This window comes from Ictidomys tridecemlineatus, chromosome 5 (genome assembly GCF_052094955.1).
Source record: "Ictidomys tridecemlineatus isolate mIctTri1 chromosome 5, mIctTri1.hap1, whole genome shotgun sequence".
Taxonomy (NCBI): Eukaryota; Metazoa; Chordata; class Mammalia; order Rodentia; family Sciuridae; genus Ictidomys; species Ictidomys tridecemlineatus.
In genome coordinates, this window is record NC_135481.1 from 8,948,572 (window position 1) to 8,966,281 (window position 17,710).

The 17,710-nt window shown below is 55.3% G+C and overlaps 1 protein-coding gene and 1 long non-coding RNA gene across 4 annotated transcripts in view; one reads left to right on the top strand and one right to left on the bottom strand.

Annotated features, from left to right (window-relative positions):
- Lingo1 (leucine rich repeat and Ig domain containing 1) overlaps positions 1 to 8,699 on the bottom strand; it is a 190,255-nt gene extending 181,556 nt beyond the window's left edge. The window contains exon 1 of one of the 2 annotated variants that reach the window (XR_013438683.1): positions 8,332 to 8,692. The gene's annotated coding sequence lies outside the window, so the exon portion shown is untranslated. Of the gene's footprint in view, positions 1 to 8,331 lie in introns of both variants that reach the window. The other variant, XR_013438684.1, reaches the window with a different exon arrangement.
- LOC120886892 (uncharacterized) lies at positions 7,464 to 16,568 on the top strand. 2 transcript variants are annotated; one of them, XR_005730040.2, is made up of 3 exons: positions 7,464 to 8,611; positions 14,506 to 14,634; positions 16,264 to 16,568. It is a non-coding gene; the product is annotated as an uncharacterized LOC120886892 (long non-coding RNA). The 2 variants fall into 2 exon arrangements; XR_013438685.1 differs by having other exon boundaries at positions 14,506 to 16,568.
- The last annotated feature ends 1,142 nt before the right edge of the window (positions 16,569 to 17,710 follow it).

Sequence of the window (17,710 nt, forward strand, 5' to 3'; positions counted from 1 at the left end):
GTGACCACCGCCCTCCACCAGCCAGTCTCCTGTCCCCTCTGCAGTGCAGCCCTGGGCTGGGCATCACGACACTGGCTCCATCTTCATGTGGCCACCTTAAAACGCCCCCTCAGAGGAGGCACATTACATAGAAATGATGATGAGTCGATGAGAGCCTGGCCATTTCATTCAAAGGCCAAATATCACCCACAAAGCACCTGAAGTCCCCACTTAGCAGATGGGAAAGATGAGCCTCGGAGCCAGCAGAGACTGTTAGAAAATCAGGAATGCGGAGAAGAGAGGACGAGCACAAACTCCTCCTCTACCCCACTTCCCCTCTTCCCCAACACCCAACACCAACCCTAGCAGCCTAGGTCGCGGAGTGGCGCGTGGCCATGCACCTCCCTTCTCCAGATTCTGTTTATTGAACTTCCTGGTCGGGGATAAATGGCCACGATTGCAATCTCCCGGCCTAGCCCAGCTGACCCACACCAACACTGGCCAGGCCTGCGTCCGCTGGTCGATCATGAAGAGTTACCAGTACTCCAAATAATCAATTGCTAATTGCTGAATGCCATGCAATTCATCGGGGAGAGTTATGTGTGGCCAGTGACTGGGCACCCCCACCTGGGCCTTTAGGGGCAGGGAGGGTAGTGTCTGTGGTGAGCGGCTCCACAGAAAAGCGGCTCATAACCCAGGAGCTTCTCAGACAGTGTCTTGGGCCTAGCCCGCATCCTGGGGCCCAGGAGGCCGCCCAGGGAGGAAGTGGCGGTGGCCACAGAGGCCCTGAGGGATGCACTGCATGCCCCGGATCACCTAACCAGCCTCTGAGCATGCCAGGCACCCAAGATGGATAAGCCCAGTCCCTGCTGCCATGGCATTCCCAAGCCACAGGAAAGACAAACCACCACCCAGGCCTCAGCACACAGCAAGTCAGGAAGTAGTCCCTAAGGGTACAGCAAGACCCTGAACTGGTCTGGGGAAGGAGTGGCAGCTTCTAGCTGCCGGGAGAAGGTTTTTAAAATGTGGCATTTAAGCTGTCTTGAAAAGTGGGTAGATTGGCCTGGGCAGAGACAGGGGCAGAACCATCAAGTAGGGGGACAGCACAGGTCAAACCAGGGAGGACAGAAGCCACACTCTGTAAAGCAGAGTTTGGCTGGAGCCTGGGGAATGCAAACCCTGGGAGGAGGGAGGCTGCTGCCCGAGGGTCAGATTTTGCAGTGTGCTGAGGAGTCCAGATGCCAGTGAGAGGCAAGAGGGAGCCCTGAGGGGTGCTGAGCAGGAGACCAGCCGCCAGTGGCAGCATGTGCACGCCCCTCGAGGGCAGAGGCTGGTCTTACTCATCTCTGTCCCCATAGTACCCAGCACAGCTGGGCCCAAAGGAAGTGCCCAAACAAGTGATTCACTGAATGATCGTAGGATCATCAAATTGTAGGGTCAAGACTCTTGGAATCACGGTTGTGGAATATTATGTTTTTATGCCCTGCGCACTTATGAAAATACATTTTTCTATTTTAGAGCCTCAAAAACACCCTTGTGAGGCAGGCTGGGGAGTCATTCTCTCCAATTTACAAAGGGGAAAACTAAGGCTCAAAGAGAAATACTGACCTGCCCAGTCAAGGCCAGGGCCCAGGGCCTTCCCAACCTGCCCCAGCAGGCTGAGCCCTGCTTACCTTGGCATAGCCCAGGGTTGCCTGGGAGGCAAAGGCCCATCCCTCACTTTTCCCTGGCCTCCCTGGCCTCTCTTGTCCCCCAGGATGCTGCCCACTCAGCCCCTCTTCCTGCTAGGAACAGCAGATGTATAGCCAATGCTGCCTCTTGAGCATCCTCATACCACCCTGCTGGGATTGAGGGGCAGTCACCAAGGACAGCCCATCCCTGCACCTATATAATGGAGACAGGGCTGGGCAGGGAGTTTCTAGAATCCCCAAGCTTGATCTAAGGGCAAAGCCATTTCTTCCAGTTTCCACCCCAGAAGTTTGAGTAGCCTAACCCTGGAGCAAGAAGATGGGACCAGGAGACCAGAAACAGGGCCCAGCCCAACTCACTAGGTCACTTCTGCACAATCACTTCTCGCTCACAGCCTCAGTTTTTCTCCTCTATAAAATGGCACAATGCTCCACCCACATTATAGAACTGCCATCAGGACAAAACAAGCAAAGAGTATATAAAAATATATTCTTTTATACACAAAAATTATATAAAAAGCAAATTTTTCCTGAAAAATAATAATGTTTCCCTTCAGTCTGGACATTGACATTTCAATAGGAAAGAAAAAGCTAACATTGAGGGACATGCATGAGAACTACTTCAAAGAGAAATAATTTCAAATTATTAGGACAAGATTATTTCAAAAGAATTATTTAAGGGCTGGGGACATAGCTCAGTTGATAGAGTGCTTGCCTTGCATACACAAAGTCCTGGGTTCAATCCCCAGCACCATAAAAAACAAACTAACAAACAAACAAAAAAGAATTATTTCAAAGCAGGCTACGGACGGCTCCAGTAGGTTAGTTTCTTTCTCCCCGTGATAGAGATGAGAACAGTGAGGCTCAGAAAAGTGAAGCGACTTGCCCAAGCTCACCTGGCTTAGCAGCAGCTCAGCCAAAATTCAAACCCAGTTCCATCTGCCATCTAGCTCAGGCCCTTTCACTCCCACCAGGATGATTCGAAAAGCCCATTTCCCAAACCCCAAAACCTCAAAGCTAGAGAATTCAGCACTCGGGGAGAGGGTGCCCATCATCCCCGCACACACACCTCACTGAGGCCCGAGAGCCTGGTATCAGAGCATCCCTCCACCCCATGATTCGTGGACCAGCAGAGCTATCAGAGCTGGGTGGGGCATGTGAGGAGGAAGGTGGCTGGCACAGCTGGCCTTAAGCTAATTGGATCAGTCCTGGGCATGGAGATGCCTGTCCAGCTGCCCTGGCAGATGGGTGCTGGAACTGGGCCACCTGCCAACACCCAACCTCCATGTCCAAACCAACCTGGACACCAAGGTTCCATTTTGGCCTTCTCCCACCCTGACCCTGGTGGCTGGCATACCCATATAGATCCAGAAGGCCACCGTGGCAGCCGCTATCCCTCCTCCAGAGGCCGGTGCCTCCCCTTATGTGGCCATATGGCCCCATATGCTCCCTGACAGCTGGACTACAGAAACAACTGCCTGAGGACATCCTCTGCAGAGGCTCGAGGCCTGGTCACCCCATATACCCCTACCCAGGAGGCCACCAGGACCACCAGGAAAGTCCTGGGCTAGAGATCCCTGATCCCAGCTTGATATAAAACAAGTCATCAGCCCTTGTACACATCAGAGCCCCTCTCTGGACCTCCAGTTCTTCCTCAAACAGCAGTGCCATTGTGCCCCCCAACCTCAACCCCTTCCCTTTGTATCCCACTTCCAAGGTTACAAACTTCCGCCCAATTTCACGCCAGTTATCCAGGGAGACAAGCAAACTTGTCCATTTTACAGACAAAGACTAAGGCCTCACCAGGTGTGGTGGCACACGTCTGTAATCCCAGTGATTCAGGAGACGGAGGCGGAAGGATCACAAGTTTCAGGCCAGCCTGGGCAACGTAGTGAGACCATGTCTCAAAATTTAAAAGGAGTGGGGAGCTGAGGATGTAGCTCAGTGATAAAGCATCCCTGGGTACAGTCCCCAGTATCAAAAAATAGGAAGGAAGGAAGGAAGGAAGGAAGGAAACTGAGGGGCTTGGTCAAGTGCATAAGTGCATAAGTGCTGAAAGCTGCATCTATGACTCCAACACACTTGCCCTCTCTGTGTGCCTAGGTGGTAAGACTGATGGTACCTGTGCTGCCACCCAACTCTGATGACCTAGATCAGCACCCCTAGATAGAACCTCTCCATCCTCCACTGGCTGGAAAACCCTGCATGGCAGGCAGGCCGGGTGCCTATCCCTGCTGCAGTTGCCCTCAACATCAGCCTGGATTCCCACAGCAGCCTCAGGACACCTCTGGGTCTCTGGCCAACCCCTCCCACCACCACCAGAGGGAGCGGCTTAAATCACAAATCTGATTATGTCCCTCTGGAATTTCAACCTCCCAAGCCCTGAACAGGGAATCAGCCCACACTCAGCTGGGCACTCAGGCCCTCCTCCATGTTGTGCCAACCTGCTTAGTGCCTCTTATGCCCCTGCATGAACAGCTCCATGGCAAACACGTTTCCCCTGTGCCCTGTGCTTCCCACCTCCCTACCTTCACTGACGCTGGCCTTATCTGCCCACAAAGGCCTCACATTCACATTCTCCGTCAGTCATTGATTCAACGAAGATTTATTGAGCATCCATCCACCAAATACCAGAAACATTTCAGCAGATCAAAATCTCACCAACCCTTCCAGCCCATCTGAACCCACCTGCCCTGTATTCTCCACTGTGACTCTGCAGTGGCCCAGCCCACTCTATAGGTTCAAGCCTGACTCTTTCAGAGCCCATCCAGGGAAGGGCCCAGCACTGCCACGCAGCTCAGCCTTCAAACCAGGAGATGCCCCCAAATGTGGTGTGAGGCCCAAGTGTAGGAGTCCTGGCAGTGGGGAGCAAGGAAAGATCAAGGTGTAATTCCTGGGAGCAGATGTCTGAGCCCCAGAAGCCATGAAGGAGACTCAGATTGACCAGAGAGGCCTCAAGTTCCTCCAAAGGAGACCTGAGTGGTCAGGGGCACCTTGCTATCACTGAATTTGTTAGAATGCAATAATTTTTAAAAAGTTAAAACATAAAATGGCAGGGTCAGGCCCCAGTTGCGGAGGGAAACTAAGGGATCACCCTGGATTCTACCCCTTGCCAGTCAGTGGGGGGCAGCCAGTGGGAACTGGAAGCACCTGGCTGGGCCACCTGCAGCATAGATCAAGGGCCAAAGAGGTACCGCACCTGCATTCCCTCTTCCCCTGGCTTAAGACCCCAGATAGACTACATGTCCTACTACACTAAGGTAGCAGGGGAACAGGGCACAACCCCGGCCGGCAGACCCAGGACAGGGATGCAAGCAGGCCTGGATGGTGGACTTGGGCCAAGAAAAGGGTTTGGGCATGCTCCAGCCACCAGCATGTCAACCATAGCACTGGTTAACACCTAGGAGACAAAGTCCAAGCTTAGGGAGCCACAGGAGAAGAGGGGGCAGAGTGAGAGAAGACAAACCCATGGCCAAGAAAGACTGAGTCAGCGAGTCCGAGAGTCAGCCAGAGCAAGCGAGAGAGCAAGGAGAGGCAGAGAGGCAGCTTGAGAGACGAAGCCAACAAACAGGCCTCAGGAGGCATAGCAGCATCCAGCAGGCCCAGCCCGCCCCACACCTGAGGGAGACAGCCACTCTCCCCACAAAGAGCCTCCAAAGGCCTGAGTAACTCTGAGGATGAGTCCAGGCTGCCAGCAGGACTGAGGGGGGTCACAGAGGCCTGCCTGAGGCTGGCAGCTCCAGCCTCCTGTGCCTCAAGTAGATGGGAGGGAAGTGGACTCAGTAACCCCCAGACATCCCCACTCCCTGCTCCTCTCCCCCTAGTACACATTTAGATCCCTATGGCTAACCTAAGGGAAAAGCTCTTGCACCCACAGGGCTCAAACAGAAGGACCATGACAGGATCTAGTCCAGAGTGCCAGGCTGTTAGGAGCAGGGGATGTTTGGAGAACACCCTTCTGATCCGCTGGTTAACACTAACATGCCAGAGCTATGCTGAGGATTACAGGAACCAGGTTTGCAAACCATCAAGCAGAGCACAGGCTCTCTGGTCCCAAATCTGAGAAGCATAAGTTCAACCAGGCTGGAGTTAAGAAGTCCCATAGATCAGGTCAGGGGAATAAGTTACTTCAGACTGTAACTGCCCCAGTGGCTGCCCCATCTGAGAAAGATGTTTGTACTAGACAGCCAGAGAGCTGCTCTGGGGTGACTCTAGTAAGAGGTTACCAAAGGCCTGCTGACAGGTCAATAAAGAAGGTCTAAGTGCTCTTCCTGTCCCCTGCCCATCCTCACCAAAGATCAGGATTGGAGGAGACCTTCACAGTGCCAAAGGGCTTCCTTCTCTGAGACTTAGGAGATGGGTGTTCTAGCTCCATCTTTGCCTCAGCATCCTCCTCTGTGAAATGGACATGAAGCATGCCATGGATCCTGCATTCTCCTAATGTGGCTGAGAGATTCCAGAGAGATCATGGATTTGGAAGTAAGGTTTAAAACTAAAAGCTGCTCACACAGAGATACCACCAGACCCCAGAGACCCAAGTAGATCCTAGTTGGTCCAGCCACCACACCACTCCAGGCAGCATGCAGGATGAGATCAAGGCTTCCTACCCCGCAGGCTCATATCCTGAATGCCAGGGAAAAGGGCAGGTAGACTCTATGCCCAAGGAAGCCCAATCTGGAAAGGTTGGGGAGCAATCAGCAGTCAGAAGAGGTTTCCTAGAGAAGAAAGATCCTGCACTGGAAGCCAGGAGGATTTGCTAGGGAGGAACACCTGGGAGAGGGTGGTTGCCTCTGGCCCTTTCTTGAGCCTCACATTTCTGGGAACAAAAGGTTTGCTCCCTTCCAGGGCCACCATCCTGGATCACACCTCCCTGCCCTATCTTCTACTGTACTGGCTGAGCTGGCACTTAAGGGATGGGAGCAGGGGCTTGGAACAGCCAAGGTAGGACCCTAAGGTGAACAGTTGGAGACTCAAAGGGGGAGAGGTACACAGTGTGCCACAACCTCAGCACACAGAGTAAGGCAGCCAAAGACATGGCTACAAACAGGGTTAAGGATACCAGGCTGGTGGGCCTGGGGACAACCCCATGGAGCTCCCGGGCATTGAAGTCTGATGAGGCACATCTTGCTGGTAGTTCCCTTTTCCAGCGCCCATCCCGCAGCCCAGAAGGTGCGGGGACACATGCAAATACACACAACTGCAGGTTTACCCTCTCCTCCACCTCTTGAGCCCTCAGAACTGGGGGTTGTTGGAGTCCGGAGAAGCTCCAGCGCAGAGCCTCGGGACTGGGGTTGGGGTAGGGGTGTCCAGGACAGCCGGCGGCTGCCCTGACAAGAAAGCAAAGGCGCACCCCTCGGTCCACCAGGCGGCCTGGCCTGCGCCCTCACCCTACTTCCCTCTCATTCTCCTCTTTGAAAAGAAAGGCCATAATTCCACCATTAATGCGCCTCCATCTCCACCCTCTCCCGTCCCGCCGTGCCCGGGGGCCTCCACAAAGTTGCTTCAAGTCTCGGGGATTCTGGCGGCAGGTGAGGGTTAGGCGGGGCCGAGCTGCTAACAGGAGCGCTGTCACCGGGAGGGGTGCCGAGCGCGCACCTCCCACCTCCAGCTCCGCGCGTCCACGCCTTCACGGACGCGCACTCAACACCCCACCCCCACCGCTGCCCCCGAGGTTCCCGCCCAATCAGAGGCCGCGCACGCGGCGCTGCCGGCGGGCAGGCACCCCGACTACCCCGCCTGCGCCCCTGCGGCCCCAGCCCCGCCGCAGCGTCCCGACCTGGCCACACTCACCGTCCCGGGCGCGCCGTCCGCGCTCGGCTCCGCTCTGAGCCCGCATCCCCCAGCTCGGTTCTGCTCGGGTCCCTGCTCCGACTCGGGTTCCCGCTCCGCAGGGCTAGGCTTGGAGATGGTGGTGGCAGCAGCAAGGAGCGAAGCAGGAAGGGCGTGTGTGTGTGCGTGTGTGTGTGAGAGAGAGCGAGCGCGCGGCGTGTGCGCGGGAGGGTCCCGCGCTCCCCTGCGCGCCAGGCTCCTGCCTTCTGCTCTCCACGCTGCGATGCCAGCAGAATCCCTAACGCGCGCTCACACTCGCCGGCCGCTCACACTCGCGCACACACGCGCACACCCGGGCGCGCACACACCCCTGCCGCCGCACTCTCGCCCTCCTGGGGCGCTCACAAAGGCCCCCCACTACCCCGGCCGGTCGGAGCTCCAGGCGCGCGGCCCTGCATCCTCTCCTGGACCAGTTCCTCCTCAGGTCCCCCGTGGCTCCCAGAGGGGACCCCGCGGGCGTCCCCGCTCCTCCCTCCAAGCCCGAACCCCGGCCACGGAGCCGGACACCGGCTTCCGGCGCTCGCGCCCAGAGGTTCCCGCTCCCTCCTCCTCTACCTCCTCCCAGCGCCGCCGCCCGCAGCCGCGCGCTCTCCTTTCTTTCCCCCTTTTCTGTCACTGCCTCTCCTGTGTTGGCTCTCCTTTCTCCCACCTGACCCCAACCCCTTCCTCGGTCTCTCCCGCTGCCTCTCCGTCTGTCTCGCCACCGCCCTCTCCCGCTCCCCTCCTCCCCAAGCCCTGCGCTGCCTCTCACATTCCCCGCATTAACACCCGGTGCCACCCTCGACTCGCGGGGGCCCGGGGGTTCGAGCGCGCAGTGGGCGGCGAGGGGACCCACCGCGCCCCAGCCCCGCCGCCCCCTCCGCTCTCCTCTGGCTCCGCGGCTCCTCGCTTGGGCCTGGCGGGTGGCGATGTCCCACACTAGCCTCGGCTGCTGCTGACAGCTCTCATCTCGCCGGGGCTTAAAGGCATAGCGCACCCGGCTGGACCTGCCCCACCCGGGGGCGCCAGGGAGGACAGCCTCGCCGCGCGGGAACTGGCCGGGGCGGTGGCGCAGCCGGAGCCGTGCGGGCGGCGCCTTGTCCGCCGCGATTGAGCCCGGCCCTCCGGGGCTGGAGGTGAGTCAAGGAGAAGGACAGTCGAGAGCTGCCCAGACCAAGCCATCCAGGGGGCGCTCAGCGCTTGTTGGCAGCCACACCGGGAGGCAGGCTGGAGTGTGGGGCAGTGTATGCTGGGCATCCAGGACTGTGAGGCTAAGAGGGGGATCGAAGAAATAGCTGTCACCCGGGAATCTGAACCCCAGGTGAAGACGCCTTTCTTGCTGGGAGGAGAGGGCTTACAGGGTGACCTCTGCCTCCTACTGTGGGACCTTGCGCCAATGCCCACACGTCTCTGCACCTCAGTTTACCCTTCTTTGGAAGAACATTGATTTGCATCATCTCTGGGGCCATGCCCAACTCTGATATAGAATTAGCTGTTCTGGAGATGGAGAGTCTGCCTTGAGGCTCTGGAATCCCAAGGCAGACCCTCAACGCCCAGAGTTCCAACTCCTCCTTGCCTGTGAAAGCAGGGCCACCATCCACCCTCCTCAGGCCTGGTCTGCACCCTTCCTTCTTCTATGACCTTTCCTTTCCCATCTCATCAGGAGAACCAGGGAATGAGGCAAAGTTGAGCAGAATAGGGACCAAGTGAGTACAGCAGTCTCCTTGCAGAGCTCCTCCAAGTCCCAGATCTCCCTGTACCATCAGGACTCTCTGGAGAGGAAAGTGCAGCCCTAGGCTCCTGGTCAGCCTGATCCTGGACACACCTGGCAAGTGAACATTTCATGTTCATGGCCGTATTCCCACCCTGGACTTCTTGTACCCCAACACCCACATAGGGATGCTTTTTTCCCATTTGTTTTCTAAGCATCTGTTGTGCCCCACATCCTGTGTGAGATCGTGGGGACACACAGGTGATTTAGATACATTCCTGCCATCAGAAAATGAGAAAAGCAGGAGGTATGAGAGCTGTTGGGAGTAATCCAGGAAAGCTTCCTGGAGGAGGTGGCATTAAAGGATAAATAGGAGGAGGTGGCATTAAAGGATAAATAGAAAGGAAGAGAATGGACACCCCATGTGAGTGAAGAGCATATGCAAAGACCTGGAAGGGGGAGATAGGGAATGATGGGTGTGCTTTGGGGACAACTTGAATTGAGTTTCATCGTAGATCCAGGACAGCAGCAGGCTGTCACTTGGCAACTCTCAGGAGATGTCCCCATCCTCATCTTTCAACCAACACAGATGCTCAAGGCTAAAGCCTCCAGACCCAGCAGATTTTGCAGGGTGCCTCCCCCTCTCCTCCTCTCCTCAGCCCAGTCCCGATCTGGATTCCCACATCTGCAACCAGATGCAGCACAGCCTCCCCCTGCTGACCGGAGCTGGAAGTGGGAGAAGTGTGTGTGTGTGGCAGGGAAGCAAGTCCAGGAAGGGCCAGGCTCCCACACACCCCCATCACAAAGCTGCCCCGCAAAGACCCTAGACTTTGGTGTCAGGCAGACTCAGTGCAGCTCCAGCCTCAGTCTTCTCTGTAGAATGGGAATAAAAATACTTGGCCAGCAAGGTGAGAAATGAAGAATTCCTGAGAAGAAGGAATTATTCATTCCTGAGCAGAGGAGTGGCTCCAGACACCATAGACATTCGACAAAAGCCCTTTTCCTTCCCTATACCTACGCGTGGCTTTGTGGCCCCCCTCCCCTGAAGTCTCCTACTGTCTCCCCTTTCCCTCCTTCCCGGCCATTTTCCTTCGGCTTTCCTCCCAGACTTCCTGGGGCCCTCGGGGGAGATGAGCTCACGGCTGTTGCCTGGACTGGCTCAACACACCTCCTGAAGAGTCTTCCAGGTGGGCCCCAGGGAGGCCAAACAGAGACAAACAGCCTTCCCCAGAGTCCCAAGCAGAGCAGCAGTTCCCCTCTGCCTCCCAACCACTTCTCCCCATCACTTCTCTTGTCCTGGGAGCCACACAGCCTGTGTCTAAGCTTGAGAATTACTGCCCTCTCCCCCAGCTTTTTGTTTAATATTTATTTTTTAGTTGTAGTTGGATGCAATACCTTATTTATTTGTTTTTATGTGGTGCTGAGGATCAAACCCAGGGCCTTGCATGTGCTAGGCGAGCGCTCATTACTGAGCCACAACCCCAGCTCCCCTCCCAGCTCTTTTGTGTGTGTGCAATCTCTTTTTTTTTTTTAAGAGAGAGAGAGAGAGAGAGAATTTTTTAATATTTATTTTTCAGTTCTCAGGGACACAACATCTTTGTTTGTGGTGCTGAGGATCGAACCCGGGCCGCACGCATGCCAGGCAAGCGCGCTACCGCTTGAGCCACATCCCCAGCCCCAGTGTGTGTGCAATCTCAAAGAGCTAGTGCACCTTCTCTGAGCCTCAACTTCCTCCCTAAGTATGGGGGCATCTAGTGTGCCCCCAAGTGATGATGAACTTAAGTCTAGTTTATTTTTTCTTCCTCAACAAGTCCAGGCCTAGGCCCTTCATCCAGGAGTTCTGCACAAGGGGCAAGTACTGAGGCCTCTCTGGGACCCCCTTATGCTAGTGGCCAGGGGCTGTTTCCACCTCTACCTCCCAGGACCCACTCTTCACGGTCGGAGCAGCAGCAGCTGAGGGCTAGAGGCCAGGCCAGTGTGGACAGCCCCTGGCTCCCACCCCAGAGGCCGAAGGCTGGCTGTTCCCCACCACGGGGCTGGTACCCGTAGCAGTGAACCTGCAGATGTCTTCCTGGGACCCCTCTGCTCTTCCCAGCTGTCTCCATAGGTCAGCAGGGAAAAACTTAGCAGCATCCCAAACCCAGTCATCAAGCCAGGGCCAGCCTGGGCTAAGGGAGCAGCCTACATGGAATCCTAGGAGGCATTTCCCATCCTCTTTCTCCATAACCCCTGTTTCTTGAACCAGACTGAAAAATACATCAGCAGCATCCAGACAAATGTCCCACCCAACCAGACTGTCTCCCTACTACCTCTAAACACATCTGCTCTCCCCACATCCAGGTCTACCACCTCTTAACTCCTTCCTTCCCCAGCAACCTTCCTCCACCACCCCTTCCCACGCCAGTCTCCCTCTCCTCTCTACTCATGGCATACTATGTACTGGGAGCTGTTCCCTCCCTAATGCATCCACACACTACAACTGCTGTTATTCCCATTTCAGAGAAGAAAAAAGCAAGGGTTAGTTTGGGTTTCCAAGATTTGAAGTGAGATCCTGTGTTCTCCATTCTTTCCGGGAACATGTATTGAGGACCGACTCCATGCCAGGCACTGTGCCAGGGGTGGGGTAGGCACAGCAGAGACCTTGAGCTGAGACCTCAGACCAATCATGCAAAGAAATGTAAGATTATGACTGGGACAAGCACTGCAAAGAGATCTGTGGGGCCTGGCCTGGTGTGGGGAGTCAGGAGAGACCTCCTGCTGCAGAGCATCACATGTGATCTCGCTTCAAAAGGTCAATTAGACTAACACAGAGGAGTGAGGCTACAGAGAGAGGGAATAATACCTGCAAAGGTCCTGTGGTGAGAAGAAGGAAAAAGAGTCCATACAACCAGAGAACAAGGAGAGGGAGATGGAGAGGGGGCTGAAGGGAACATTGGGCCTGGACCACACATCTGTTGGGCCCTCCAGAAAGTTATATTTTAAACCTGGAGGCTCTAGCCAGGCACAGTGGCATACTCCTGTAATCCCAACAACTTGGGAGGCTGAGGCAGGAGGATCATGGGTTCAAAGCCAGCCTCAGCAACTTAGCAAAGCACTTAGCAACTCAGTGAGATCCTCTTGTCTGTAAATAAAAATATAACAAATGGGCTGGGATGTGGCTCAGTAGTTAAGTGCCCCTGGGTTCATTCCCCGGTACCAAAAAAAAAAAAAAAAGAAAAGAAAAAAAAAACTGGAGGCTCTAGGTTGACACTGGAGTTCAAAGCGGGGTACAGTGCCACTTCTCCTTCAACTATTTCCTAGCCCACCATTCAGATGTGGCACCTAAGGACCCCTTCTGATGCCCAGGTCCTGGACAAGGCAAGGTGTACTGGGGACTGAGGCTGTGGCCAAGGTGGCAGCAGTATGGGGAGCAGAAGACTTTGGCTCAAATGAATGACTCAAGGCATCGCCTGGCCCTCCCCATCCTCCATAACTCTAAATTTGGACTAATCATCTGCCATATCTCGTCAATTCTGGGGCATATTCTGGGTCAATTCTGGGGAATGGGGAAGATACAAGGGTCCAAATGACCCCACCAGAGCAGGATCCCAGAGCCGGGGACCCTGCAGTGGTGCAGAGGGGCTGCCAGCGTCTTGCCGATGGCTTGTGTCTTCCTACACCTTCTCCATCCCAAGCTCACCTTCCCAGCCCTCCCAATGGGGCACTCCACGTCTTCCTTTTGCTTCCTCTCCCCAGTCGGAACTTCCCCTGCACCCTCACCTGCTCCTGCTCCACCAGCTGGGCAGCTGCATGGGGGCCAGGAAGTCCCTGTTGTCCTACAAGAGCTGAGTTGGGTCCTTGGGCCGTTCGTTTGTCATCTGTGAAGAGATGTCATTCTCTACACCTGCCGTCTCCCTGGACAGGACAGAGGGTGAAGCAGGCTCTGGACTTCCTGTCACAGCCCCCAGCTGCTGTATGGGGAGGATAGCTCACTATCAAGCATCCTCCCGGGACCCAAAGTCTGCCCCAGAGAGCAGCAGACACACCAGCTGACCTGACCAGACCTGGCCTGAAACCTCAGCCAGCTGCACTGCCCGCCTCACCCTCAAGGGCCAGTGGGTAGACGGACCTACAGACCCCAAGGAAAGAGGGCAAACTGAGGCTCCAGAGAGCAGGAACTGGCCAGGGTCACCACACCAAGCCAGCCTGCCTCATTCCATCCCAGACCACCTGGGGACAGTCCAGGGGGTGGCCCTGTGGAGTGTCATCTCCCGTCCCCCAATGTCCTGTGCAGATCTGTGTCCCAGCTGTGCTGCACTCTCCCGTCCACCTGGTGCTGGACTGGCTCCAGGTCAGCCTGGTCTGGCGTGGCCCTTCCTGAGGAGACTGAGTAGCTCTGCAGGAGCTGGCCTAGGTCGGCAAGGGGCCCCTGAGCTCATGGAGCAGGAGCCAGGACAGCTTGCTGGAAGGGCCAGGTCAATCCGTGGCTGTCCCAGCAGCTTTTTCTGTACTAATCACACCCACCTGCAGTATGCAAAAGTAAGTGCTCTGCTGCCTACGAGTCTATCACAGGGGCCCTGCTCCCTGCCACCCCGGGAAGGAGAAGCCAGGGGGTCTCCCCATTCACAGAGACTGAGACACAGATTGGCCAATATGGAAAATGGGGAGCTACAGTCCAGCACAGCCACAAGTTTCACACTGGGCATAGGATCCCAAAGTCACAGGGCGCCGGAGGCAGGCAGGGTCACAGAACTGAGAGTTGGGATCCCATGGAGCCTGGCCCTGAGGAGAGGAGAGGAGTGGCCTGCCCACGGGGTGCTGGGGTGCTGTGTGAACTCCAGAAGGCAAAAGAGGTCGGGAGCTTAGCTCAGTGGGAAAGCACACATGCTGCGGCCCTGGGTTCCAGCCCCAGCGCTGCAAAGCAGGGGAAAAAAGGGACAAAGAAATAAAGAAAGGGAGTGAGCAAGAAAGGAAGGAAGGGAAGAAAGAACCAGCACTGCTGAGGAAAGAGCAGAAGAACAAGCAGGGTTTAGGCTGGGTGCCGGAGGGCAGGGGATGGAGGTCAAGTCTGCAGGGTCCTTGAATGACCCAGAGGATGAATGACTCAGGGGAGACGTGGTCAGATCTGAATTGTAGGCACTGCCTGTGACTCTCAGAGGAAGGGGAGAGGTGGGGAGGGGGCTGTTGGGGTGGTGTATCGAGAGAGAAGGGGGCATGGAGGGGTCTCAGGCAGAAATCTGTAAGAGAGAAGGGGTAGAACTTGGCACGTGGAGTGGGGCCGGAAACCCCCAAGACTTTTTCAGAACATAACCGCTGTTGCCCTGTGCCGACTCCCACCAGGCTTCACAGCCTCGTTCCAGGGACCCCTCACTCCAGGTGTCGGGGGGACACCATGAAGCACAACCTGGATGACCCCTCAGGATGAAGCACTCATCTCCAGCTTCTGGGAGAGTCGGGGCCCAGGCACAAGTGAGTCCCCTCCCCTGACCAGCCTCCTCGTCCAGGGTCCTGTCAGCTAGGCAGGGATGGAGGCCTGACCCTCTTGCCCAACACAGGCCAATCCTGCAAGGACAGTGACTGCACTTCAGCCCGACTTCACATCTGCCCCATGCCGCTTCCGTCACCCCCACCATGGGTGTTGGTCCCAATAAACCTCCTGCATGCTAATCTCCCTCAAAGAGTCTGTCTAGGGAGCCTGCCTGCCACCCACTGCTTATTCCCCATAAGGGAGGTGAGACTCAGAGGTGTTAAGTGGCTCACTCACTTGCTACGTGGCAAGTGAGGGCCTGGCTGGGGAAGGAGACCAGGGCCCCCGGCTGTCTGAAGGAGGTCAGTTACTACAGAAGAGGAGCCCAGAGCAAGGCCAGCACTGGAAACAGCAAGGGACTTCTTCCATCTGCCCCTCTCTTCCCACTGCACCGATGGAAAAACTGAGGTCCCTCTGACAAGACTTGCCCAGACTCATGATGTCTGTTATTACTGACTGCAGGAATATTCTAGAGTTCTGCTTCCTATGTCAGTGCAAGAGCTTTCTTTGGACCAGGCTTCTCTTCCTGGAGGTTCGCCTTCCAGAGCCCAGCATCCAGTCTCAGGATCAGGTTCCTGGCTGGGTTGACGCTTACCCAATTTCTCAAGGCTGGAGTGAGGTGTCTGCAATCCCCTCCCAGCACCCCCATCCCATCGACCCCTGCGGCAACCTGAGCTGCCCATCCCTGGCACGAGGCTGGGATGCACTGGGCCCAGTAGGCAGGCAGACATCTGACGGCACAGCAGAGCAAACAGACGGGAAGGAAATCAATTTGAGTGTTTGATTAATTTTAATTTTTAATTTGTAGTGAGAGTAACGTACCCCATTTGACACTGCATGCTCACTGCAAGTGGCTGGCATTCACCATTGCTGCCACCACTGCAGCCAGGGGTGCCCAGCAGCTCCCTGTCCTTCTATCTGGTGAGCCAGTCCCCACACATGGCACGACCTTCTCTAACATTGCCCTCCTTGCAAAGGGTCCCCCATCAGAGCCCTCCACCTCTTATGCCCAGGAGCACATAACTATAAAATCCCCTCTGTGTGAAATGGAGAGGAGGAGCCCAATCAGACAGTGTCTACTCCGAAGTCAGGTTGCACTAATGGACTCCCAGACATGGTTACGGGCCAATTTGAAGGGCAAGAGAGATCCTGAGTGCACTAAGCTCACAGGTGCTAAATGATTCCCCAAGCCATCTACCTTCAAAGAATCCCATACAAACTGGAACAGTCCCAACTCTTGTGTCTGCAGCCTCAAGCCTCAAGACTTGGGGCTCCATCGTCCCCTTATTTGGAATTTGGACATGTGCCAACCAGGAAGCCTGGCCTGGGCTGGGAGAGGCTAATTCTACCCTACTCGGAGGCTCCTGGCCCTTTTCTCTCTCCTACCAGGCCCCAGGCTTTGAGAGCAAGATCTTATGAGATTGAGGATGGGGGCCCTGGAGTGAGGCCAACCTGGTGGGAATCCTGGCTCTGCCACTTATTGCCCTTATGACCTTGGACAAGTCACAATTTTTACTGAGCATGGTTTTTAATGACGTTTCCAACTGAGCTTCTTTCTTGTTATCCTCTAGAACTTACCTTTCCTTGACATCTTTAGGACACAAAGCTCACCCTGCCTCTTCCAGGAAGCCTTTCCTGATGAGACCCTCTTTTCTCTCTACTGCTACACAAACCCTCCATGACCCCCTTTGGCCCTCAGTGGTCTGACTATGTGCACTGCACATTCTGCATGGGATGTGCTAGAGAGAACACAACATTTGAAGCATACGTCAACATTTGAAGCACACGTCCCTGGATCCCGTCCCAGCTCAGCTCCATGCTGGCTGAATAGGCCCATCTCTTGAGCATGAATCCAATAAAACCAAAATCAAACTCATTATCCCAGCTGAAACCTACTCTGGCCCTTTTTTCTTATCACCTCAGCAGACAACATCCACAACCTACCAGTTCCTCAAGCCTGAGAGCTAGGAGCATCCAAGACTCCTCCCTCTGCCTCACTGCCCACATCCTGTCTCTCCAGACCCTCCATCTCTACCCTCTGCTGCTTACCATCTGACGGGGCAGGCAGAGGAGGGAAGAGGGTGGACTCCAGTGTACCACAGGTCTGGGAGAGTGCTCAGGGAGCAGCCGGTCCTACCCTTCTACTCTGCAGATGACAGTGAAAACCAAGATTGCCCTGGGTCCCATGGTGAGTTGCCCTAGCAGAGCTGGATGGAGAAGCCAGGTCTCCTCTGGGGCCCAGCGGGTATCTTGGTCAAGGCCAGGCCCTGTGAAAGTGGCAAGAAGGGAACCCAGGTTCCCTAAAGCTCTGACCCACTCCTCTCCATGCCCCTGACCCAGAGAGGTCGCACATGAGGAGTGAGGGGCCAGGCTGTGTCAAGTCCTGGGTAAAAGGAATATTCCACTAGTGAGAGTCAGAAGAACAAGACATTGTGGTGACTCCACGGACGACCTGGCCTCTGTAAGTCTCACTTGGATAGGGCCACGGGAGCAAGCAGGAAGGGGCGTTGGCCATCCAGGATTGGAGCCAATGGCCATTCTCTATATACCCCCACCCAACCCTCATAGTGCCTGAAATTGCATAATTGTAACAGACTCAAATGAAATGATACATTTGATGCAAATTATTGCACTCCCTGACCGTGGGGAAAGCCAGGGGGAAGTGGGGGCAAGGATGAAAAGGAACCATTCTGGCAAGAGAACCAGGACTCCCCCAGTGCTGGGCACCTTGCTAAGTGCTTCACAAGTTTGAGCTCAATTTTTCCACCCTGTGGCTCCAAGGTCCCTTCATATGGCCTGGCATCACCCAACCCCTCTGGGTCTGTAAATTAAAATTGGTAGTAATAACCACTTCTAGAGCCGTGGGGTAATTAAATAAGAAAAGGTGTGTAAAGTGCTTCCTACATTATACAGAAACAAAGTAGATGCTAATTAAATGCTAATTATAAATGAAATAACTCAAGTGATAAGGCCCAGGAACCACTCAGTTTATGCTTATCAAATCCAAGCTGTGAATAA